This window comes from Camellia sinensis, chromosome 12 (genome assembly GCF_055761805.1).
Source record: "Camellia sinensis isolate YWXY chromosome 12, ASM5576180v1, whole genome shotgun sequence".
Lineage (NCBI taxonomy): Eukaryota > Viridiplantae > Streptophyta > Magnoliopsida > Ericales > Theaceae > Camellia > Camellia sinensis.
In genome coordinates, this window is record NC_138972.1 from 50,269,370 (window position 1) to 50,295,707 (window position 26,338).

Here is a 26,338-nt window from a genome sequence, read left to right on the forward strand (position 1 = left end):
GATACCTAAAAAAGTCATAACCAAATATCGCATGAGGTATGACCAAAGATCTCATGAGTTATACCTAAAATAATGTCATAACTAAAAAAGAAAATTGGTTATAACTAAAGAAGAAAATAGCATAACTACGAGGATATATTGTACACCCCTTTTAAGGGCGTGTATACTAAAAAAGAAAATTAATTATACCTAAAGAAGAAAATAGCATAATTACAGGTGTATATTGTATACCCCTTTTAAGGGCGTGTATAGTAGAATTTCTCAAGATACAATTTTAAAAATTCAAATTTATATTTTGGATTTTTTTTATTTTTTTATATTTTGCATTCGGTGGTCTTTATTTATTTATTTATTTAAATTTGTGTATAAAATATTAATTATTAACTCAGTCTAATCTAGTATAGGAGAATGTACATAAATAAACAATTAAAAAGACAAAATTCGAAAAAAAAAAGTAACTTTTTTTTTTTTATCTTAGTGGATTTTTTTTTCAAAATTTTTATTTTTAACTTTAGGTCTATATAGCTGAGTAAAATTTAAGAGTGTAAATATTCTAATAAAAAAGAAATTGAAAAGTTCACTATAAACTAAAAAAGTCAACAAAAAATACGTTAAAACAACCAATTCCAAACACACACACAACAAATATATTTGGGTTAATTACATTTTTGGTGTCCATAATATGATATTTGTGCCATTTTGGGAATTGGGAGGCACAACAACTATTGTTGTGCAGTCGATGGACATCATTTTGGGTCTCATTTCGATAATTCGAATAATTTACTTTTTAGTGTAAATCGAGTAGAATATATCTACAGAAAATCAAATTAATCGGACATCGATAGTCCATTCATCGAATTGCATTTGTATCTAAATAAATAAATGGTAAATCTAATTTGAAATAAAAAAAAAATTATGTACAAATGCAACTCGATAAAAGGTCTATCGATATGCTATCACTTTAATTTTTGGTAGGTATACTCTTCTCAATGTATCCTAAAATGTGAACGGTTTATATTATTGAAATGGCCCTTGAAATGAGGCTCATCAGCCGCACAACAGTTGCTATTGTACGTGTTGGAAATTGGGCTAGATATTGGACCCGAATTTGGGCGCCCATGTGGCATGACCCATGGCTCATTCAAATTACCTATGTAATTTGAATTTGATTTTTCCTGATTATCCTATTTGTTAGGATAACCCTTTATCTATCTACATCTATCCTATCCTTAGGAGATATGGATGGATTGATATATGGTTATATTTCTGATTATATATTTGAATATATTGATATCAAATACGTTATGTTGATTTTACCCATAACATTTGTTTTCATACTCTCCCTCTCTAACTCTCTCCCATATGAAAAACGATCAAGCCTTTGCACTGTGATTAGAGTGGGTGATACTTATACTGTGGTATCACCCCACTGCTGGGGATTCTTAGTTCATGATTAAAGAAGCATGTGATTTACCCACAAGGTTCTCGTTTCGGATTCTATCACACAAGGTATGGTTTGAATCCTTTTACCCACTGCGTTATATATATCTTAAAATATGGGACGTATTTTGTCAATTTGGTTCGCAATGTATAAAATGTATTTAAATGTAGTCCCAATGTTTAAATTGCTTCAATTTAGTTTTCAATATATAAAAAGTGTTTCAGTTTTGACACAACAAAATACACACGAAACTAGGTTGTAGACGAAGACTTTTGAATCCACAAGAAAGAAACCCTGGAATCCACAAGGAAAATAAAGTAACTTGAAAATTATATTGATGGAAAATGCCTTTGCCTCTAGGCTTACATAACTATGTATACTAGATAAAGACTTGGTCACCATGCATACTTGGAGACCAAGTAATATAAAAAGAACTAATTAACTAGGGTAGTACTAGTCTTGGTCAACAAGAATACTTGGAGACCAAAGTATAGAAAAATATAAGAAAATAATAAACTAAGATAATACTAATCTTGGTCAATCAAAATACTTGGAGGCCAAGTATTACAATAAAGTTACTAATTAGGATAATCCTTGGTCACCAAGAAAAATTCTTGGTAACCAAGTAAAACTTGTTTAAAACTATCATTTTATCCTTGGTCAATAATTTGATTTCCTTGGCTTGTGTTTGTCTAACTTGTTTAAAACTATCATTTATTCTACATTAGCTCCCTCTACTTGGAGAGAACTCGACCTTGAGTTCAAATCTGGGCAGAAAGACTCGTCTGCATGATACTCAAAAAGATTAGAAACATTGAAAGTCTTGGAAATCTTCCAATCTCCAGGCAAATCAATCACATAGGTATTGTCATTGATCTTCTTCAAAATCTTGTATGGACCATACTTCCTTGGCTTTAGTTTGTTGCATGTACCCATTAGAAATCTGTCTTTGCACAAGAACACCATTATTGAATCTCCTTCTTTGAACACCTTGGTATGCCTGCGCTTGTCAGCTGCTTCTTTGTACCTTGCATTGGTTTCTTCTAGTTTCTATCTCACATCATCTTGCATTGCTTGAGCTTGTTTAGCCATGGCCTCTGCTACAACACATACTTTCGGACTTCTTAGTAGACGAACCAAATCAACTGCATTCCTTGGAGGTGTCACATATACCACAGAGAATGGTGACTTTCCAGTGGCACTGGAACCACATTGTTGTAAGAAAATTCAGCTTCACATATGCTTCAAACCAAGTTTCCCAAAGTTTTGTTAGTCACCTCGGTCTGACAATCTATCTGTGGATGTGCAGTAGAGCTTCGATTTAATGAAGTATCGAATGTCTTCCATAGAGTCACCCAAAAATGGCTAAGGAACTTCGCATCACGATCGGAAGTAATAGATTGAGGTACTCCATGCAAGCGAACAACCTCTCGAAAAAAACAATCGAGCCTCATTGGATGTGTCAGAAGTCTTTCAACAAGAAATGAGATGTGCCATATTAGAAAACCTATCAACAACCCCAAATATAGAATATACTTCTCGTTCGGTACGAGGGAGTCCCAACACGAAATTCATAGACAAGTTTTCCCAGATATTGTTAGGAATAGGTAAAGACATATAAAGACCAGTATTTTGAGATTAGCCTTTGGATATCTGACATGTGTAGCACTTCCTTACAAAATTCCCAACGTCTCACTACAATTGAGGCCAAAAGTGACGTTCCTCTAAGGTTGCTATGGTCTTGTCTCTACCCAAGCGCCCGCTCAATCCTCCTCCATGTAGGTCTCAAATTAGCTTTTCCAGAAGAGATGTCTTGGGAATGAAAAGACGATTTTCCTTGAATAAATATCCCCTAGTGACATGAAAATCATTGATAAGTTTATTCTCTTTACATTTATCACATATCTCTCGAAAGTCTTCATCTTTTAGGTAAAGCTCCTTCAAGAACTCAAATGCCACGATCTCATGGGTCACTGTAACTAGCAAATTTGCACGATGACTCAACGCATTTGCAACCCCGATTCAAAGTTCTTGACTTGTGCCAGATAGTGAAAGGAAACTTCCGAAGAAATGTAGACCATCTGACACACATGTTGCTTAGGTGCTTCTGATTGTTAAGGAACTTCAATGCTTGATGATTTGTGTATAGGACAAACTCCCGCTACATTAGGTAATGTTCCCAATGCTTGAAAGCTCTCACCACTGCATAAAACTCTTGGTCATAGGTACTCCACTTTTGTCGGGCTTCACTCAGTTTTTCACTAAAGAAAGCCACCCGTCTCTTTTCTTGTGAAAGAACTGCTCCAATTCCTACACCGCTAGCATCACACTTTACTTCAAAAATCTTTTTGAAGCTAGGTAGAGCTAATACTGGTGCGAAGAAAAGCTTCTTTTTAATCAAAGCAAAGCTCTTCTCAGCATCTTCTCCCCAAAAGAACTTTCCCATCTTCATGCATTCTATAATTGGCATTGTGATTGAACTAAAATTGCAGATAAATCGAAGGTAGAATGTAGCCAACCCATGAAAGCTTCGAACATTACTAACAGTTTTTGGCGTTTGCCACTCTCAAATGGCTTGATCTTTTTCTCTATCCACATGAATACCTTCTAAACTAACCACATACCCCAGGAACAATACACTACTTGTCATGAAACTGCACTTCTTGAGGTTAACAAACAACTTATTCTCCTGCAAAACTATTAGCACTTGCCGCAAATGCTCGATATGGTCCCTTTCAGATTTGCTATAAATCAAGATATCATCAAAATAAACAACTACAAATTTTCTAGTAAATGACTTCAATCCCCGATTCATAAACCGCATGAAAGTACTAGGACCATTCAAAAGTCCGAATGGAATAACCAACCACTCGTAGAGGCCATCCTTGGTTTGAATGTTGTCTTCCATTCATCTCCCGATCGGATTTGAATTTGGTGATACCTGCTTCGTAAGTCAATCTTTGAGAACCACTTTGAACCTTCAGGCATATCAAGCATATCATTCAGACGTGGAATAGGAAATCTGTACTTGATGGTGATTTTGTTAATAGCTCGACTGTCAACACACATCTACCAACTTCCATCTTTCTTTGGTGTCAAAAGAGCTAGAACGGCACATGGGCTCAAACTTTCATGAATATGCCCTTTTTGTAGCAACTCTTCAACTTTCTACCTCAAAATCCTATTCTCCTTGGGGTTCATCATATAGTGCAGTAATTCGGCAAACTTGCTCCTAGCACAAAATCAATTTGATGTTGGATATCCCTCATCGGTGGTAGCTCATTGGGTAGTTCATCAATGGCGAGCTCTTTAAAATCCTTAAGAAATGGTTAACACTGCTTTCTTCTTTCCTTCCTCCATTAGATTTTTAACAAGCATCATATAAATCTCTTCTGAAGTTTTAAGATCTATCATAAACTTAGCCTCTAAACTAACGATGATTTGAAAAGATTGTCTCTCTAGTTTAGGTGCTTTGGACACTATTTGTTGTGTTGAATAAGCTATAACAATTTTATAAGTCCCCCATATAAACAAATAGGTGTTGTTCCGACCCTTAAATCTGACATCTACATCAAATTGCCAAGGTCTACCCAAGAGTTTATAACTAGCATCCATATCAATCACATCATAAAAAACATCTTCTTTATAATGCTTGCCAATGGAAATAGGAACTCAACAAGTTTCAGTTACCTTTGTTGTCGAGCCTTTGTTGATCCAACCGATGTTGTAAAGATTGAGATGTGGTTCAGTTTGTAGTTTTAAGTTTTCCACCAATCTCTTCGCAGCAAAGTTCTCGCAACTTCCACTGTCAACGATCAAATCACATACTTTTCGGTTGGCTAAACAACACGATCGAAAAATATTTTGGCCCTGATTAAAATCCTCCGCCTTTGGTGTGAATAAAACTCATTGGACCACACAGTTTACTCATTCTCCATCCTCTATGGTGAGCTTAGCCCCATCATATGGATCATAATCATCACCTTCTCTGCTCTCATCAGCTCCAAAGTTATCATCTTCTTCCACTGGGTTGACTGGCCTTTGCTCTAGGCAAACATTAGAACGGTGGCCAAGTTTGCCACACCTATAACACTTGTCTGTTGTCGGCCTAGCATAAGGCTTAGGGTTTTTGGCAGCTTCTCTAACCATGGAACTTGTCATCTAGTTGTTGCTTCCGCCATTAGCACCCTTGGGTTGGTTTGTAGCATTTGACGTCTGGACCTCCTTTTCCCTTTCAGTGGTAAGAAAAGAAAAATTCGTAGTTGTTTGTTGATACCTCGAATATGTTGGCTTGCACTCCAACAACTGGACTTTGAGAGCCATGTTGTGTTCTTCCTTCATAGTCCACAAAATTACCAAACTAATTTTCTCTTGAATAGTTTGCTTCAACCCACTGAGATATCTGGCTACTCATCTTCTCTCATCCAGATTGTTACGATATGAAATTCAAGAAAACTCGAGAGTGTAGTCAAATACAGATTTGGACCCTTGTGAGCAATTTTGATAAAGTTATAACAACTATTGCTCATAGTCTGGTGGTAGAAATCTGTCTATGAGAAGTTTCTTCATCCACCACCAAGTCTGAATTGGGTTATTTCTTTGTTGATGCCTAGTTCTTTGTAATTGGTCCCACCAAATTGTAGCACCTCCCTTCAATTTGTATGCAACTATTTCACCATCTTTGACTCTGAAACCTTTATCATCTTGAAGAACCGTTCAGCTTCGGAGATCCAACCCAAGAAATCTTCAATATGTAGATTTTCATTGAATTGGGGAATATCAATTTTCAACTGGTAGTCATCGATTTATTGTTGCTATCTCCTTGGTTGTCGACCTCCATACTCCTCCTCAACCTCTAGGTCAAACCCTTCACTGTCTGATTGATACCAGCCTCAAGTTGGATTGGACAAGGTGGCCTCGGGCAATTCCTCTAGCTCGAACTATGTCTCGGCTAATTGGTTGGCCTTGGGCAGCTCCCTTAGCCTGTGCTCGATCAACCGTTGGTGGTGTGTTGTTGGTGTTGAGAGTCAATCCCTTAATCATGTCACAAATCTCATCCAATTACCGTTGTTGTCTCTCAAATGCTTTCCACAAAGCAGCGACCCCACGATCACCATCAGTGGGGTTTGTGTGTACATCTTTGTCTTGTGCCATTGAGCTAGGAAAATCCTTGCTCTAATACCACTTGACACAGCGAAATACGCATGAAACTAGATATCGTTCTAGTAGACTAAGATTCTTGAATCCACAAGAAAGAAACCCTGGAATCCACAAGGAAAATAGAGTAACTTGGAAATTATATTGATTTATATAACTATTTATACTAGATAAGGTCTTGGTCATCAAGCATACTTGGAGACCAAGTAATATAAAAAGAACTGATTAACTAGGGTAGTACTAGTCTTGGTCTACAAGAATACTTGCAGAGCAAGTATAGGAAAATATAAGAAAATAATAACCTAAGATAACACTAGTCTTGGTCAATAAGAATACTTGGAGACCAAGTATCACAATAAATTAACTAATTAGGATAATTGTTGGTCATCAAGAAAAATTCTTGGTATCCAAGTAAAACTTGTTTAAAACTATCATTTCATCCTTGGTCAATAATTCGATTTCCTTGGCTTGTGTTTGTCTAGCTGCCTCAAGAAATTTGCAACCACTTGTTCTACATCAAATTTATTTTCCCAATCTAATCCATTAATAGAGCCTGATAAAGTTAGTGATAAATCAAAAAAAAATGTGAAAATCCACATAAAAAGTTACACTTTTAATCTTTAAAATATGTGATTTTTTTCATTTGATATCAACAATTACACGTTTACCCTTGACATAATGGCGTCTATTGACGAACTTTGGTTAGGGGACTAAATTGAAATAATTTTTATACATTGGAGATTAAATTAATACAATTTAAACTTTGAGAATCAAGTTTTGTTTTGTTTTTTTTTTTTTCCAAAGATGGAAAAACTTAGAAAAATAGCCAAAACCACTCAAACTACATCCCTATCAACCTGCAGAAGATCCACTAACCAAACTGGGGGCATGGCCTCCCTTGTATAGACCCCCCTATTATGCCCCGTCTGTGCCACCTTGTGAGCTACTATGTTTTTCACCTACTGCCCAAATTCCACCGTACCCTCCTTCACACCACCCAAAAGTGACCACACATCAGTAAGAATAGCCGATATACTCTTATCCATCTTCATAAGTCATGGTCCTAGCAACCAAGAACTGCCCATTTGCATCATGCGCAACCATCCTCAATCCTCCCCTACCAATGTTTGCTACATAGGTTCCATTAAAATTAATGTTAACAAAGCCTCTAGGGTCTACACCACCTAATAGACTTATGAACCTCATATGACATGCTCCCTAATCCACCACTAGACTTATTTGTCGTAACAAACACATAGGCATTTTTTTAAAATAATAATAATAATAATAATAATAATAATAATAATAATAATAATAATAATAATAATAATAATAATAATAATAATAAATGGATTGGCATTTGCCACAACCAAATTCCAAACATTCATCGACACATACCATCAAACACTGTAGCATTGCGACATTTCCACGATTGTCATAAAATTGTTGCTGCCACACATAGCATCCACTATCCTTTAGATTTGTCTAGGGACAAACACTTGAAAGCTATATTTATTTGGCTAACTCACGAGTGGGATTGGATTGTGAATGAAGTGGACTCCATACCTAGCTTGTTTGGTTGGTTTATTGGCTGTTGGATTATTAGGAGACTGGTAGTCCTATACTATCATCTGATTAGGATGCCTTGAATAGAGATGAAATTGAAAAATCAAGCCAACAACATAGTGTTCCAAGTAAGTTTCTTTTTTTATTTATTTATTATATGTTATATTTATTTAATAATTGAGAGGGAGATTTGTGCCAAACAGTGGGCCCGAGCTGCACCAATACGGAATGTGGTGTTGGACCGTGGCAGGAAAACATGGAATGTAGTGTTGGGCCGAGCTGTGCCAGTACAGAGTTTGGTATTGAGACCGGCTATCTTGACTGGGCTACTTGAGTACGGGCCCTGGGTTTGGACCGGGCCATCTCTTGGTACCAAGGTCCCAAAGATCATGGCGACATCACAAGGTCGGTGAGATTAAGCACAATATGGTGCGTACATAAGGAACGTGAAGTATGCCCTGGCCGCGCTATTCAACCGAGATGACCGACTGTGCCTACCACGGCTGAGCGGTTTGAGGGAAGATCACATTGGCATTGAACGAGCTAATTGTTGTCCGCATTTCAGGGGAGGCCGTATTTGATGTAATTTGGCCCTGACACCGAGTTAGCAACCGGCCAGATTCAACCAGGTATTTGGGAAGTCAGAGTTGGTGTTGTTTATTGCCAAGTAGTGGCACAGTTGGGTGTGCCATGTGGATCAATGACTAGAAGAGAGAAATCCATCCCTGGTATTCGTCAATACTGTTTGGCTGTGCAACAAATACTGTTTGGCGGTTTTGGTCTCTACACGTGTAAGGAATGTAGAGGGAAGCATAACATCTTGCCAGTGAAGGACAGCAGAGGTAGTGCGCCCACAATCTTTGAGGCTGCATGGCCAGCCTAGATAAAGACGTTCATATAGACATTGGGGGTAAGAAATCTTTAGCCACTCTCTCTCTCTACAGTGCTCTCCCTTCTCTCTTCTCCAAGAAAGCTAACTTGACCGTCGGAAGGGTTTTATGGCAAACCCACCCGCCAGGTTGCTCACCTTTGTTTTGTTTACAGCACGACGGAGTTCTAACAGAGTGAGTTAAGCTTGGCAACAAGGAAGTACGGAACGAGGTGAATATTCCTCTCCTGTACAATAATATATATATATATATATATATAAAATGTATAGTGGATCATCTACCAAATCATCCTTTTATTATAATAATATTATATATTATATATTATACTATAAAGTTAAATTATAATATTATTATTTATAATAATTTTTATACAAACGCAAAAAATATAGAAAAACACATAAAATCACACAAAATAATAAGAAAGACATTTATGAAGTTTCATATATTAATCCCATTCAAAGATGGTAAAATAAACTTGTCATGGTATTACTAATCCGGTAATGTACAAACAAACATTTTTTATCTTACATCTCCAACTTAATACCACCATGTTACTAATTTGCTCACTTAATCTCATCGTATTCATAATCATATCTAACCTAATTCGCCAAATAAACATAGTCGAAGTGTCGAACTTTGGCCGATGTGGTTGATGTCTCCACTTAAGTCACTAGGGGAGAATTGGTGGGTATATCTCCTTAATGGAGTGTGGGACCCAATTGATTTATTCAAATAATATTTAATTTAATTTAGTGTTAGTTATAATATATATTTTATATATTATATCTGACTTTTGAAGACTTAATCAAGTAAGAAAATTTGATTGATGGTAGCTAGCATTATTAAATTGTTTGCTTGGAGAGTCCAAGGGACATCAATACACTTTGTACTGATTAGTGGCTACTGATATATTTGTAATATAATATTCAAGGGACACCCCACTGAATCCTATCATACACTTTGCTCATAACTAACTTAATCACCATCGAGCACTGTCTTCCATACCTATGATGCTTCAGGTAATGTAACACTTCTTGAAGGATAATAATGTTTTCTGAAATGAGCTGCCTAAAAACTAAAGTGCTCTGATTCTCATAGACAACATTCGATAGAATCGGTTGCGAACGATTCACTAAAACCTTAGCAAGAACTTTGTACGTCGTATTATATAAACTAATCGACTGTAATTACCTCATATTCATAGGACAGTTAAGTTTAGGAATGTGCACCGTATGTGTATCATTGATACTATGCAAAAGCTTCCCTATCAAAAAGAAACCTCTGACCGCCTCCCCTACCAAGGGCCCAACAATATTGTAAAATCTTGGAAAGAACAACCCCCATACCATTTGGTCTAGAAGATTTTGTTAGACAAAGCTGGAACATTGCATCCTTAATCTCCCTTTGAGAAATAAATCTTGTAAACATAAGGATCATTTGATCTTTGAGTTTCCAATCCACAAGGTGTAACACATTGTCCACCTCAGTTGGAGTTCATGACGTGAAAATTCACTAAAAGTAATCCTCAGCTATCCATCTCACTACTTCATCACCATCCTCTAAATGCCAGCATCATCCTCTAAGCCACTAATTCTATTATGTTGCCTTAGTTGAATGACCCTTGCATGAAAGACTTTTGAATTTCCATCCCCCCCTCTGTCCACACAACCATTGAGCCTTAGCCTTATCCTGCCGATACACTTCATCTTCGCGATATGTTTCTTTAAGCTTTCCTTTCACCCACCAAACCTCTACTTGACAAAACTCATCTTATTATAGTAAACTATCTAACTCACTCTGTAACTCTTGAATTTGCAAACCATAATTAATTGGCCCTTCTCCACTCAAGTAATTCCCTTCAACATTACTTGACCTTCTCATAAAGTTGAAACCACAAAGTGCCCTACTCTCCATCCCTCTAACACCATTGTGTTAATTTTAGAAGAGAAAAAGGTTAGAGTATGAGTGGTTAATCATACCTTTTTATATTAAATCATAAACATAAGTTAAGACCTAAATAAAGGCCCATTACAGACTGAATGAGAATAAAATGGATAAAATGGGAAATATCCTAACACATTCTAACACTCCGCCTCAAGTTGGTGCAAAGATATCTCTCATGCCCAGCTTGTCGAGAATGTCACGGAGCGGTTTAATCCCTAATCCTTTGGTAAGAACATCAACCAATTGATCCCCAGACCGCACGAAAGGCATACATATAGTGCCACTAGTAAGCTTTTCCTTGATAAAATGCCGATCAATCTCCACATGCTTGGTCCGATCATGCTGAACCGGATTATGGGCTATATTAATGGCGGCCTTATTGTCACAGTATAGCCTCATAGAATCTGTGTGATTAATCCCCAAATCCCGCAATAATAATCGAATCCATAAAAGCTCACACATACCTTGAGCCATAGCTCTGAATTCGGCCTCTGCACTAGACCGCGCAACAACATTTTGTTTCTTGCTTCTCCAAGTAACTAGATTTCCGCCAACGAAGGTACAATAGCCAGAGGTGGATCTTCTATCAGTTACTGAGCCAGCCCAATCAACATCTGTATATGCCTCCACATTGAGAAGACTATGCTTTAAGAAATAATGACCCTTACCCGGAGAAGATTTCAAGTATCTCAGAATCCGCATAACCGCCTCTAAGTGAGTTGCACGTGGAGCATGCATAAACTGACTAACCATACTAACTGCAATAGCAATATCAGGCCGCGAATGGGATAAGTAAATAAGCTTACCCACTAGTCTCTGGTATCTCCCCCTGTCTACAGGCTCGCCTCCTTCATCCTCACTAAGCTTTAGTCCGGGTTCTAGTGGTGTATCACATGCTTTACTTCCAAGCATTCCAGTTTCTTTTAGCAAATAAAGCACATACTTTCGTTGACATATGAAGATACCATCTTTGGACCGAGCAACCTCAATGCCTAGAAAGTACTTCAGTTTGCCTAAGTCTTTGATTTCAAACTCATTAGCCAAATACTCCTTTAATCGAGGAACCTCCTCAACATCATCCCCTGTGAGTACAATATCATCCACACAGACAATGAGGGCTGTCGTTTTACCATGTGAGGAGTGTTTCACAAACAACGTATGATCTGCTTGACTTTGTTTGAAACCATATCTCAGCATGGCCTGAGTAAACCTCTCAAACCAAGCCCTAGGAGACTGCTTAAGGCCATAAAGTGACTTACGTAACCGGCACACCTTTCCTGTGGTTTTAACATCCTCAAAGCCAGGGGGAATGTCCATGTACACTTCTTCTGCCAGATCTCCATGGAGGAAAGCATTTTTTACATCAAATTGATGGAGAGGCCAGTCAAGATTAGAGGCAAGGGAGAAAAGGACTCTGACAGAATTCATCTTAGCAACCGGTGCAAATGTCTCCTGGTAGTCTACTCCATAAGTCTGAGGAAAACCCTTGGCCACCAATCTAGCTTTGTAACGTTCAATTGAACCATCGGCTTTGTGCTTTACAGTGTACACCCACTTACATCCAACAGGTCGTTTGCCCTTAGGTAACGCAGCCAATTCCCAAGTGCCATTTTTAGCAAGCGCTCTCATCTCCTCCATCATGGCATGCTTCCACTCAGGAGTAGAAAGAGCATCCTGAAAATTGGAAGGAAGACTCACAGAAGAAACTTTAGACAAAAAAACTTTATAGGAAGAAGACAGATTAGTGTAGGAAACAAAATGAGAAATAGGATGTTGAGTACACGACCTAACCCCCTTCCTTTTAGCAATGGGAACATCTAGATCAGAAATAATTGAGTTACATGGACCAGAAGGAGAGGATTTTGGACACTCATCAGAAGAAGAAGATAGCAGTGGAGAATCTGAATTGGTCTCTTGTACCCAAGTAACTTTCTGTCTACCCTTGTCCCTGACATACACTTTGCCGTCTTTCACTGCAGATGGAAAGTCAACATTCTCAATAGTTGGATCATCAGTAATAATAGTCTCAGGAGGCACAATAACTGATGGTGATGGTAGTGATACAGGAGTCTCAGGAGTCGCAATAACTGATGGTGATGGTAGTGATACAGGAGTCTCTTCACACCAAGGCTCCCCCTGAAGAGATGACGGGGACACCGGGGATGAGAGAAAATACGACTGGGATTCAAAGAAAGACACATCCATAGAGACAAACCATTTGTGAGAGGGGGGATGATAACACTTGTAGCCCTTTTGAGTGGCGGAGTAACCCAAGAAGACACATCGAAAAGACCGAGGATCCAACTTACTACGGGTAGGAGAATGATTATGAACAAAGCACACACACCCAAAGGTTTTGGGAGGAATGGAGAAGGCAGCAGAAGCTTGGAAGCCGAACAAAACCTGAAGAGGAGTTTGTTTAAGAAGAACTTGGGTAGGAAGCCGATTGATGAGGAACGCAGCAGTGAGAACCGCTTCCCCCCAATAGGATCGAGGAACGCGCATTTCAAAGGATAAACAACGCGCAATATCAAGAAGATGCCGGTTTTTACGCTCGGCAACACCATTCTGTTGAGGGGTATTGGTACAAGAAGTTTGATGAATAATACCATGAGTGGCAAAATAGCTGGCAAGTCCAGAATCAATGTATTCCCCCCCATTATCAGAACGCAAAATTTTGACAACTGCCCCAAATTGAGTGCAAAGCATTTTATGAAAATTTTGAAACACAGAAAACACCTCACATTTGTCCTTCATAAGATACACCCAGGTAGTCCTAGAACAATCATCAATAAAGGTGACAAACCATCGTTGACCCTTTAAAGACACAAAACGAGAGGGACCCCATACATCAGAATGAATCAAAGAAAAAGGAACTAAACTTTTATTAATAGAAGGAGAAAAAGAAGCTCTGTGTTGTTTGCCAAGTTGACACGACTCACAATGAAACTCAAAAACATTATGTTTCAAAAAAACAGAGGGAAAAAGATGCTTAAGTAACAAAAAAGATGGATGCCCAAGACGGCGGTGCCACAGCCAGATGTCTTCCTTGGTAGATGGTGACTGAATGGATGAGTGAGCCAGCTTGTCTGCTTGATCCAAGATATAGAGACCATTCTCGTGTCTACCACTGCCAATCATCTTCCTTGTGATAAGGTCCTGAAACAGACAATGGTCAAGGAAAAACGTCACACTACAATTTAAGTCCCGTGTAATACGACTCAAAGACAAAAGATTAACACTAAAATTGGGAACATGTAGGACAGAAGATAAAGGGAGAGAAGCAGTGGCATGAATTAAACCTTTCCCAGACACAGAAGAAATGGTACCATCAGCAATGCGAACTTTATCCTGCCCTGAAGAAGGGGTATACGCGGAGAACAAATCAGAAGAACCAGACATGTGGTCGGAAGCACCAGAATCGATAATCCAAGGTAATGTTTGATGAGAGAGAAAAGCACTTGTAGAAGAAGCTAAGTTACCTGACTGGGCAATATTACCTGAAGATGAACAAGAGGCCTGACGGTCTAGCAAGTGGCGAAGAGTAACCTCCAACTCAGAAGTAGAAAACCCCGAGATATCAGCAGATGAATCAACTGGAGCTGTGGACTGTGGCTCAACTGTATCAGAATGATGGGCTCGGGCATTGGGTCCACGGCCTCGAGACTGTCCGGAACAACCCCCTCGAGAACTAGAACGGTCTCCACGACCGCTAGATGGTTGCCCATGCAACTTCCAACAAGTCTCACGGGTGTGGCGAGGGCGACGATAAAAATCACAGAAGAGAGTATCCTTCTCAGAAGGAGGGCGAGAACCACGATCCCCATCTCGAGAGGGGGCAGAAACTAAGGCAGATTGATCAGAAGAGGCAGCCGGAAGCATAGCAGAACGACGACTCTCCTCATTCTGCACATAAGCAAACGCTTCTTGGAGAGAAGGAAGAGCATCCATACCAAGCACACGACTCCAAACAGGATCAAACTCCACATTCAAACCTTCCAAAAACTTGAAGACCCACACTTGTTCAACAAATTTCCAATAACCAGCAGAATCTGTGGGGCAGACAGGCTTGTAGTCTTGAAGATGATCAAGTCGCTTCCACTCATTGCTAAGGAAAGTAAAATACTGGAGAATAGTCATCTCACCCTGAACAGACCGGTCAATAGAGCGTCGTAACTCAAAAGTCTGTGAGAAATTACCTTTGCGAGAATACGTAGTGGCCACAGCCTCCCAAATATCCTGTGCTGTGTCCATAGACAAGTATCCCTCACCGATCTTCGGAACCATAGAGTGTATCAACCAACCCATGATAAGAGAATTGGTAATCTCCCACTGATCATAACCTGTATCGGTGATACTGGGAGCCTGAACACGCCCATCAACATATCCCATCTTCCCTTTGCTCTTCAAAAATATAGTCAAACTCTGCGACCACGCTAGATAGTTCTGACCATTAAAGAGAGAGGTGGTGATTTTCTGGCTAGGGTGGAAGGAATCGATCATCGAAGTGGTCAAAACAGGACTCGCGCCTTGTGTAACAGGCTGCGAAGTAGCAGACTCACTAGTCAATTCGGCCATAATGACGTCGCGACGGAACCCTCACAAACACATCCAGAGTGAATCATAAACCCGAAAGATGGGAAGATAATAATGAATTTAAAAATAAAAAATTTAAGAGAACATTTCTTTTTTTTTTTTGAATTTTCTGTTTTTTTATTTATTTATTTATTTATTTTTATAGAAGACAGATTAAGGAGAGGCAAATATTACGAAGATAAAGAGAAAGATCAAGACGAAGGTCTTACGTGCAGAGACAGAGAGATGTCGTCGAGGACAGACCACAGGGCTCCAAGCTAGCCGAGAGAGAGATGAGCCTGTGCCTTCGACTGGAGTCGCGACTCCGACTGGGGCTGTCGGAACCTTAGGTGCCTTCGACTGGGGCTGTCGGAGCCCTAGGTTGTGCCTTCGACTGGAGTCGTGATTCCGACTGGGGCTGTCGGAACCCTAGTTGCCGTCGACTGGGGTTGTCGGAACCCTAGGTGGCTTCGCCGGAGGCTTGCAGGCTGGGGTGGTGATGCTGTGGCTGTCGGAACCCTAGTTGCCGTCGACTGGTTTTGTTTGTTTTGTTTTTTGTTTTTTGTTTTTTTTTTTCTCTCCTTCTAGTTCTGCTCTGATACCATGTTAATTTTAGAAGAGAAAAAGGTTAGAGTATGAGTGGTTAATCATACCCTTTTATATTAAATCATAAACATAAGTTAAGGCCTAAATAAAGGCCCATTACAGATTGAATGAGAATAAAATGGATAAAATGGGAAATATCCTAACACATTCTAACACATTGAACCACTTCCCTACACCCCTCATACCCAGACCATCTTCAAAAAAAATAAAATAAATAAATAAATAAAAAATTAGCATTCCCCCTCTAATGATGAACCACAGTATCAATAAGCAATGCGTAATGATCTCACCCAATAGGAACCAAGTTCTTGACCACTGCTGTATGAAAATCTACTCACCATCGCTCATTAGCTAGAGCTCAATCAATCCACTCCCTAGTGTTATAAGGACCACTACGCCTATTATTCCAAGTATACAGATAACCCACAAACCCCAAATCAATCCAACCCCCCTCACAAACCAAAATTTTTCACCATTGTTAAGGATGGCATTGTGTTGGAAATTGGGTCAGATTTGACGCAACCTATTACCCATGGAGCGTGTAACATTTGCGTCATTTTAACCATTTGAAAGTATATTTAATTCCTTCATTTTCATTATTGGAGTCTTTAGAGTAATTGTATCTTGGTTTTGGAGGAGTGTAATTCAATTTAGACTCGTTAGGATTGCTTGTTCACGTTTGGTTTTGTCAAAAAGTTCATTGAGAACTTGGAAATGTTGTTCTGGTGTCGACACTAGACTTCTGGAGGGCCGACACATTCTGTTCTACTTTCTTTTCTTTTTGGTTCTGCCTCTTAGGTTCAACACCAGAGCTTCTGGGTGTCGACACCTTGCTTGGTGTTGAGTTGAGGTTTTGCTACTACTTTCTAGTGTCGACACCAAGGTTTCTGGGTGTTGACACCCTGTCTACTGCACATGTTGGTGTTTCATCACTGTTTCTTGGGGTCGACACCTATCATTTGGATGTCGACACCTACAAGAAATTTCTAGATTTTGGGTCACAGTTTGGGCCCTAGTTTTTAGGTGTTTGACTTATTCTTTTGGGTAGACTTTAGGACTTTATTTCACTTTGACCTAGTTATATAAATAGGGTCCTCACTTACTCTCTTTCCTCATTTATCTTCTTTTTTCTCTTTCTTTTTCTTCTCTACATCGTAGAACACCATCTCTCTCTCCAAACTTAAGGTTTTTCACTCAAATCTTCAGATCTACCCACCTCGGGTCATTTTTTCCTATTCCTCATTCGAGATAAAGTGTAGAGCTCGTTGAAGGTTTCATTCTAATCGAAACAAATCATCATTTTTCTATCATCCATTTTTGGGTTCTTCTTCCTTGTTCCTCTTTTGCTTTGAGGTAGGGATTTTCTTGATGTCTTGTATGATCTTTAGCTTTGATATGTGTTATTTTGTAAGACAAATGATTTTGGAAAGCAAGGGTTTGATTTGAATTATGTATTAGTGCATAAAAAGGGAATTTTCTCTTAGGTTTTGCTTGTTCATGAATAAATGTTCCTTTGGTTAACTTGTGATGTGGTTTTGGAAGAAAATGACATTTTGAGAAAGTGTAGTTCTTTCATTTTGCATTATTCCTTGTTGTGAATTGTTTCATGAATCTTTGGATTGTTTGGTTACAGGAGAACCTTAGTTTTGAACCTAGGAATTAGTAGGCAGCCTACCCTATTTGATTGGTCACGACTGCGATGGTTATCATTGCGCCTACAAGTGTGTGGGTCGCGCCTGCCGTGGGCCGTAACCAAAACCACCTTCAGGTCTCTTGGCTGGGCGAAAGTGCGTGGCCCATGATGGGCCTTGAATGAGGTTGTAACCAGGAAAACCTTGTGGTCGTGCCCGTTAAGGGTGGGAATTTGTTACACGACACGATAACTCAGGTCAAATCGTAGACGAAGTTAGCGGGTTAGGATTGACTGTTTCCTAATATGAACATGTATATTACACGACCCAATAACACGAATATTAAACAGGCCGGGTTAGTGTCAAATCTGTATAGCACGAAACTGATACAGATAGCCCATATAATGAAGAATTAGTTACACGTTTTAATATTATTTCCACTAAAAAGTATCATGACATTTTTTTAATCTCTTAAGTAATTACATCCAATTTATTAAAAAGTATGTAAAATATGATTTTAAATTTAATATAGGTTTTGCTTTTACTTTTAATTGAACTTAATGTATTTCTTGTCTATTATTTGAGTTAATCTAGCAAAAAATGTAATAATAATAAAATATAATTTTTATAAATTAAGGAAAAAATTAAGTTGAAACCAAATATTTTTAAAAATAATTTCATTTAATAGAGATTAGTTTCGTAAAATTTAACTTGTGAAGAAATTGGATTTTTTTTTTCATACATTTGTTATTTTTAATTAATAGTAAATTTTTTTGACATGACGCGTTAACACAACACGAGCCGGACATGGACCGAAAATGACAGGACACCATAACACGAAATAATAAACGAGTTGGTTAGTGTTGAGGTAATTCTAACATGAACCCAAAATGACACGAATATGAACCAACACCACAACCAAAACCACCTTCAGGTCACTTGGCTGGGCGAAAGTGCGTAACCCGCGATCAATCAAACCTTGTGGTCGTGCCCGCGATAGGAGTGATCACGGCCACAACAATCTCTTTTGCGCCCGCAATGCTTTAGACTGCAGCCGCGATGTTCAAATCTTTAAGTATCTCCTCAACTCATGAAAAGATGAATTTTGATCCAAATCTTCCTTTCTCTCTCATGTTTCTCCATTTTTGACTTTTAAGGTATAAGACCCTTGAGTTCATCTCCTTTTAATCCTTTCCTACCCATAATACCTTAGGCTTTAAGGTAGAGGGTGTTGAGGGCATCGTTTTAATCTAGAAAGATCACGTTTTTGTCGTCGTCTAATTTTGGGGCATTAGGTCTTTTTCTCTTATTACTTTGAGGTAGGAATTTTCTTAAGGATATGCATGTTATTTACCATTGTTATATGCTAATTTTGAGTGTTAATGGTGGAGGATAGCATTGTTGTGTTAGAAATTACATGTGATTTAGGCAATGGATTTATTTACAAATCATGCACCTCATTGATCATATCATAGATTTGTAAACTTTCATTATTGTATCATGGAAATGATTTCTTTTCGAGAAAGGGATAAATAAAGTGGTGAATTCGTTTAGGGGGTGTGGTTGTGGATAATTAAGTTGGCTTTAGTCTCCACGGTGAAAGTCCTAAAACCCACATGGTCAAGTGTCATTCCTTTCGGTTAGTACCGATAAAGTGGTATTTTGGTAGTGCTTTTGTAGCATACTTGCAGACACTAACCCTGGGGATTTGCAACATTGTATTTGCTGTCCTGTTTTCTATGTCATATGAATTGTTTGGAATGTGGTTTTGAAACTCTTGCATGACATTGTTTCAAAATGATAAAACTCAAGTTTTGGCATTTCATATGCATTCACCATATGGCATTGTTAATTATCATACATGTCATTATGTTATCTGTACTAGGCATTATGTTCACCCTATGTGGAAACAACTTTTAGTTATCGATGATGTGCTTCCACCAAGGTGATGACGTGGGAGGATCTTAGAGCTTGAAGCTCCATTGTTTTATTTTTTTATTTTTATTTTTTATATGTATTTTTCTTGTACACCCTTGGGCTTTGATGTATTTGGCTTATGTCCCACTTTTGTTGTAATCAGGCAAGGCCTCAAAATTTGTAGCTTTGAAGGCATTAACTTGTATTAGTTTAAATATTGGTTCCTTTCGTTATCATGTTTTGGAACTCATGTTTACGATTATTTAAGCTTCTGCATGGTTAATGAGAATTATAAAGAGTAGTTCAGTATCCATACTTTTGGGGCATGACAACTTGGTATCAAAGCATACTGAGTTTGAATACATGTGAAATGTGGTTATTACCACAATGTGTTTGTTTCGCTTAATGGAAATGTTTGTATGCCTGGTATGCTAAATGATAGCATGTTAATGTGATTAAGTTGGTATGGAATTGGACCCTTAGGATGTTGTTGTTAGAATGTGTTAGGATATTTCCTTTTCTATTCTTATTCAGTAGCTTTATTTGATGTAATGGGCCCTTTATTTAGGCCTTAACTCACTCCTATAATTATGTTTATGATGTAATATAAAAGAGGATGAGTACTACTCATACCTTAACTTTTCTCTTCTCAAAACTGACATGGTATCAGAGTTACTCTAAACCCTAGAAACCACCTCAGTCACCACCACACCACCACCACAGTCACCGCACCCCTAGGGTTCCTTCACCCTAGTCGCCGACTCCTAGGGTTTCGCCAGTCCCTGTCACAGCTGCCTAGGGCTTCGACAGCACCCTAGGGCTCGTCAGAGCCTCTCTTTTTCCCAGCCCAGGCCTGTCGGTTGGCTTGAAGGTTCAGTCGAGGGAGTTTTTTCTTCTCTTCTCTGGCTGTTGATAGCCTCTAAGGAACCCAGAGGTCCAGTCGGGTGCGACGTCATCTAAGTAGCTTCATCTCTTCCTTGTTCTCTCTCTCTTCGTGTAATCTGTCTCTCTCTGTTATGCAATCCGTCTCTCACCATCCTTCATAATCAGTTTTGTGTTTAAAAAAAAACAAAAAACAAAAACAAAATAATAATAATAATAATAATAATGTTCTCTTAAATTCTATTTGTTCTTATTGTTATGTTCTCCCATCTTCTGGGTTTGTGAATTAGCCCAGTGTTTGTTTGTGAGGATTCCTTAGTAGAGTATCCATGGCAGAATTGGCTAGTGAGTCTGCTACTTTGCAACCTGCTACTCAGGGCGCAAGTCCAATTTTGACTAATACTATGACCGATTCCCTCAACTCTGGCCAAAGAATCATCACCTCTCTCTTTAATGGTCAGAACTATCTAGCATGGTCACAGAGTTTGACTATATTTTTAAAGAGGGAAGGGAAGATGTGATATGTTGATGGGCACGTTCAGGCTCCCAATATCACTGATGCAGGTTATGATCAGTGGGCAATTACCAATTCTCTTATCATGGGTTGGTTAATACATTCAATGGTTCCAGAGATTGATGAGGGATACTTGTCTATGGACACAACACAAAATATTTAGGAGGTTGTGGCCACTATGTATTCTCGCAAAAGCAATTTCTCACAGACTTTTGATTTGCGGCGCTCCATTTAACGGTCCGTCCAGGTGAGATGACTATCCTCCAGTATTTTACTTTCCTTAGCAATAGGTGGAAGAGACTTGATCATCTTCAGGACTACAAGCCTGTCTGTCCCACTGATTCTGTTGGTTACCAAAAATTTGTTGAACAAGTGCGAGTTTTCAAGTTTTTGGAAGGTCTGAATGTGGAGTTCGATCCTGTTTGGAGTCGTGTGCTTGGTATGGATGTGCTTCCTTCTCTCCAAGAAGTGTTTACTTACGTGCAGAATGAGGAGAGTCGTCGTTCTGCTATGCTTCTATCTACCTCTTCTGACCGCTCTGCCTTGGTTTCTACACCCTCTAGAGATGGGGATCGTGGTTCCCGTCCTCCTTTTGAGAAGGATACCCTTTTCTGTGATTATTGTCGTCGCCCTCGCCACACCCGTGAGACTTGTTGGAAGTTGCATGGGCCGACATCTGGTGGTTGTAGAGATCGTTTTGGTTCTCATGGGGGTCGCTTCGGTCAGTCTAGAAGCCACGAACCCAATGCCCGGGCCCATCATTCTGATACAGTTGAGCCACAGTCCCCAACTCCAATTGTTTCTTCTGCTGATATCTCTTGTTTTTCTACTTCTGAGTTAGAGGTTACTCTTCGCCACTTGCTAGACTGTCGGGCATCTAGTTCGTCTTCAGGTAACTTTTCCCATTCAAGCAACTTAGCTTCTTCTACAAGTGCTTTCCTCTCTCATCAAATATTTCCTTGGATTATTGATTCTAGTGCTTCCGACCATATGTCTAGGTCTTCTGATTTGTTCTCAGCATATACCTTTTTTTTAGGATAGGATAAAGTTTGAATTGCTAATGGTATCATTTCTTCTATGTCTAGAAAAGGTTTAATTCATGCCACTGCTTTCCTTCATTTGTCTTCTGTACTACATGTTTCGAATTTTAGTGTTAATCTTTTATCTTTGAGTCGTATTACTCGGGACATAAATTGTAGTGTGACCTTTTTCCTTGATCATTGTCTGTTTCAGGACCTTATCACGAGGAAGATGATTGGCAGTGGTAAAAACGCGAATGGTCTCTATATCCTGGATCAAGTAGACAAGCTGGCTCATTCCTCCATTTAGTTACCATCTACAAAAGAAGACCTCCAGTTGTGGCATCATCGTCTTGGGCATCCATCTTTTTTGTTACTTAAGCATTTTTTTCTTTCAGTTGTTTTGCAAAATAATGTTTATGAGTTTCACTATGAGTCGTGTCAACTTGGAAAACAACATAGAGCTTCTTTTACCCCTTCTATTAATAAAAGTTTAGTCCATTTTTTCATTGATTCATTCCGATGTATAGGGTCCCTCTCATTTTATGTCTTTAAAGGGTCAAAGATGATTTGTCACCTTTATTGATGATTGTTCTAGGACCACCTGGGTATATCTTATGAAGGACAAATGTGAGGTTTTTTTTTTTTTGTGTTTCAAAATTTTCATAAAATGATTTGCACTCAGTTTGGGACAGTTGTCAAAATTTTGCGTTCTGATAATGAGGGGGAATATATTGACTCTGGCGTTGCCAGCTATTTTTCCACTCATGGTATTATTCACCAAACTTCAGGTACCAATACCCCTCAACAGAATGGTGTTGCCGAGGGTAAAAATTGCCATCTTCTTGATATTGCTCGTTGTCTATCCTTTGAAATGCATGTTCCTCGATCCTATTGGAGAGAAGTTGTTCTCACTGCAGCCTTCCTCATCAATCATTTGCCCACCCAAGTTCTCAACAAACACACTCCTCTTCAGGTTTTGTTAGGGTCCTCCTCTTCTAGTTTCTCCATTCCTCCCAAAACCTTTGGGTGTGTGTGCTTTGTTCATAACCATTCTCCTACCCATGGTAAGTTGGATTCTAGGTCTCTTTGGTGCGTCTTCTTGGGTTACTTTGCCACCCAAAAGGGCTACAAGTGTTATCATCCACCCTATCAGAAATGGTTTGTCTCTATAGATGTGTCGTTCTTTGAGTCTCAGTCCTACTTCCTGTCCTCACCGGTGTCCTAGTCATCCCTTTAGGGGGGAGCCTTGGTATGAAGTGCTTTCTGTATCACTACCATCAGTGATTGAGCAGGATGTTAAGGGTGACTCAGCTATTGAGACTGTTCTGAATCTGAATCCACAGTAAAAGATGGCAAAGTTTATGTCAGAGACAAGGATAGAAAACAAGTTACTTGGGTACAAGAGACCAATTCAAATTCTCCACTACTATCTTCTCCTTCTGATAAGTGTCCAGAATCCTCTTCTGCTGATGAATCTTCTCCTTCTGAAAAGTGTCCAGAATCCTCTTCTGCTGATGAACCTCCAGGTAACTCTATTCTTTCTAATCTAGATGTTCTCATTGCTAAAAGGAAGGGAGTTAGGTCTTGTACTCAACATCCTATTTCTCATTTTATCTCCTACACTAATCTGTCTTCTTCCTATAAAGCTTTTTTGTCTAAAGTTTCTTCTGTGAGTCTTCCTTCTAATTTTCAGGATACTCTTTCTACTCCTAAGTGGAAGCATGCCATGATGGAGGAGATGAGAGCTCTTGCTAAAAATGGCACTTGGGAACTAGCTGCGTTACCTAAGGGCATACGACTTGTTGGATGCAAGTGGGTGTACACCGTGAAGCACAAAGCCTATGGTTCAATTGAACGTTACAAGGTAAGACTGGTGGCCAAGGGCTTTACTTAGACTTATAGAGTTGACTACTAGGACACATTTGCCCCTGTTGCTAAGATGAACTCTGTCAAAGTCCTTCTCTCCCTTGCCTCTAATCTCGACTGGTCTCTCCATCAATTTGACGTGAAGAATGCTTTCCTCCATGGAGATTTGGAAGAATAAGTGTAAATGGACATTCCCCCAGGCTTTGAGGATGTTAAAACCAAAGGAAAGGTTTGTCGATTACGCAAGTCACTTTATGGCCTTAAGCAATCTCCTAGGGCTTGGTTTTAGAGGTTTACTCAAGCCATGTTGAGATATGGGTTCAAACAGAGTCAAGCTGATCATACTTTGTTTGTGAAACACTCCTCACTTGGTAAGACGACAACTCTTATTGTCTATGTGGATGATATTGTACTCACAGGGGATGATGTTGAGGAGGTTCCTCGGTTAAAGGAGTATTTGGCTAATGAGTTTGAAATCAAAGACTTAGGCAACTTAAAGTACTTTCTAGGCATTGAGGTTGCTCGGTCCAAAGATGGCATCTTCATATGTCAACAAAAGTATGTGCTTGATTTGCTAAAAGAAACTAGAATGCTTGGAAGTAAAGCCTATGATACACTACTAGAGCCTGGACTGAAGCTTAGTGAGGATCAAGGAGGCGAGCCTATAGACAGGGGGAGATACCAGAGACTAGTGGGTAAGCTTATTTACTTCTCCCATTCGCGTCCTGATATTGCTATTGCAGTGAGTATGGTTAGTCAGTTTATGCATGCTCCACGTGCAACTCACTTAAAGGCAGTTATGAGGATTCTGAGGTACTTGAAATCTTCTTTGGAAAATGGTCTCTATTTCTCAAAGCATGGTTATCTTAGTACAGATGCTAATTGGGTTGGATCAGTGACTGATAGAAGATCCACCCCTGGCTATTGTACCTTTGTTGGGGGAAATCTAGTTACTTGGAGAAGTAAGAAACAGAATGTAGTTGCGAGGTTTAGTGCAGAGACCGAATTCAGAGCTATGGCTCAAGGTGTGTGTGAGCTATTATGGATTAGATTATTCTTAAGGGATTTGGGGATTCATCAAACATATTCTGTGAGGCTATACTGTGACAATAAGGCCGCCATCAATATAGCTCAGAATCCGGTTCAGCATGATAGGACTAAGCATGTGGAGATTGATCGGCATTTTATCAAGGAAAAGCTTACTAGTGGTACTATATGTACGCCATTCGTGAGGTCTGGGGATCAACTGGCTGATGTTCTCACCAAAGGATTTGGGAATAAACCATTCCGTGACATTCTCAACAAGCTGGGCATGAGAGATATCTTCGCACCAGCTTGAGGGGCAGTGTTAAAATGTGTTAGGATATTTCCTATTCTATTCTTATTAGGTATCTTTATTTGATGTAATGGGCCCTTTATTTAGGCCTTAACTCACTCCTATAATTATGTTTATGATGTAATATAAAAGAGGATGAGTGACTACTCATACCTTAACTTTTCTCTTCTCAAAACTGACAGTTGTCTGCATCTATTAAACACTTGGAACTCTTATCAGAAAGGCACTTGATCAACGCTCATTCTAATGGGAACTCTTGGAGTTTCCTATGAAAAATTCTATCTTGAGAATATAATTCGTATGTGATTTTATATGACTAAGTGCCTGTGTGGAATGAAATGTCGTATTATTTATTTTATTTGACTAGTGAGACTCAATTGTGAACACATGTACTTGGTGTTAAATAGGTTGTGCTTATTCTTGGTTATGATATCTAGATGAGGGGATGAATATTTTCTTCCTTCCACACGGGGAAGAATTGAGGAAACAATTTGTTTACTTATCCCAAGGTACCCCACCTTTGGCATAATTTGAGGCATGGTTCACTAATCTGTCGGGGTTCGTTCCAGAGTTGGTGGTAACGAAGGCCCTTCGTTGTTATAAGTTTGAGAGGAGGTTATGTGATGATATCTAGTGGAATGGTCTTGTTGTTATTCTATTTTTGTACCCGATGTGGTGTTAGATGCTGACACATTTTGACTACTTGCTTGTATATATTTCTCTATTTATTCCCATGATTTGGGCATATAATGAATTTCGAGCTTTCCTTAAGTCAATAAGTCATTGCGAAACCGAAAATTTAATATTTACATATATCGACTGTATTATTTTGAATTGAGCACGTGATGGCTTGTGAGTCTTATTATGATTTAGAGATTGTTCGTTGAGATAAGTAATTCACATTGTGACTAATCTTTGAGTGCCTAAAGGGTGGAGTTATATTATTTTGGGTGCGTACGTCTTGGCTTCACACTGCGTTTTGGAATTTTTC

At 38.9% G+C, this 26,338-nt stretch overlaps 1 protein-coding gene across 1 annotated transcript in view; it reads right to left on the reverse strand.

Moving 5' to 3' along the window:
• The window catches only part of LOC114306065 (disease resistance protein UNI), a 66,849-nt gene that overhangs the window by 17,956 nt on the left and 22,555 nt on the right, over positions 1-26,338 (reverse strand). The gene's annotated exons all lie outside the window — the stretch shown is intronic.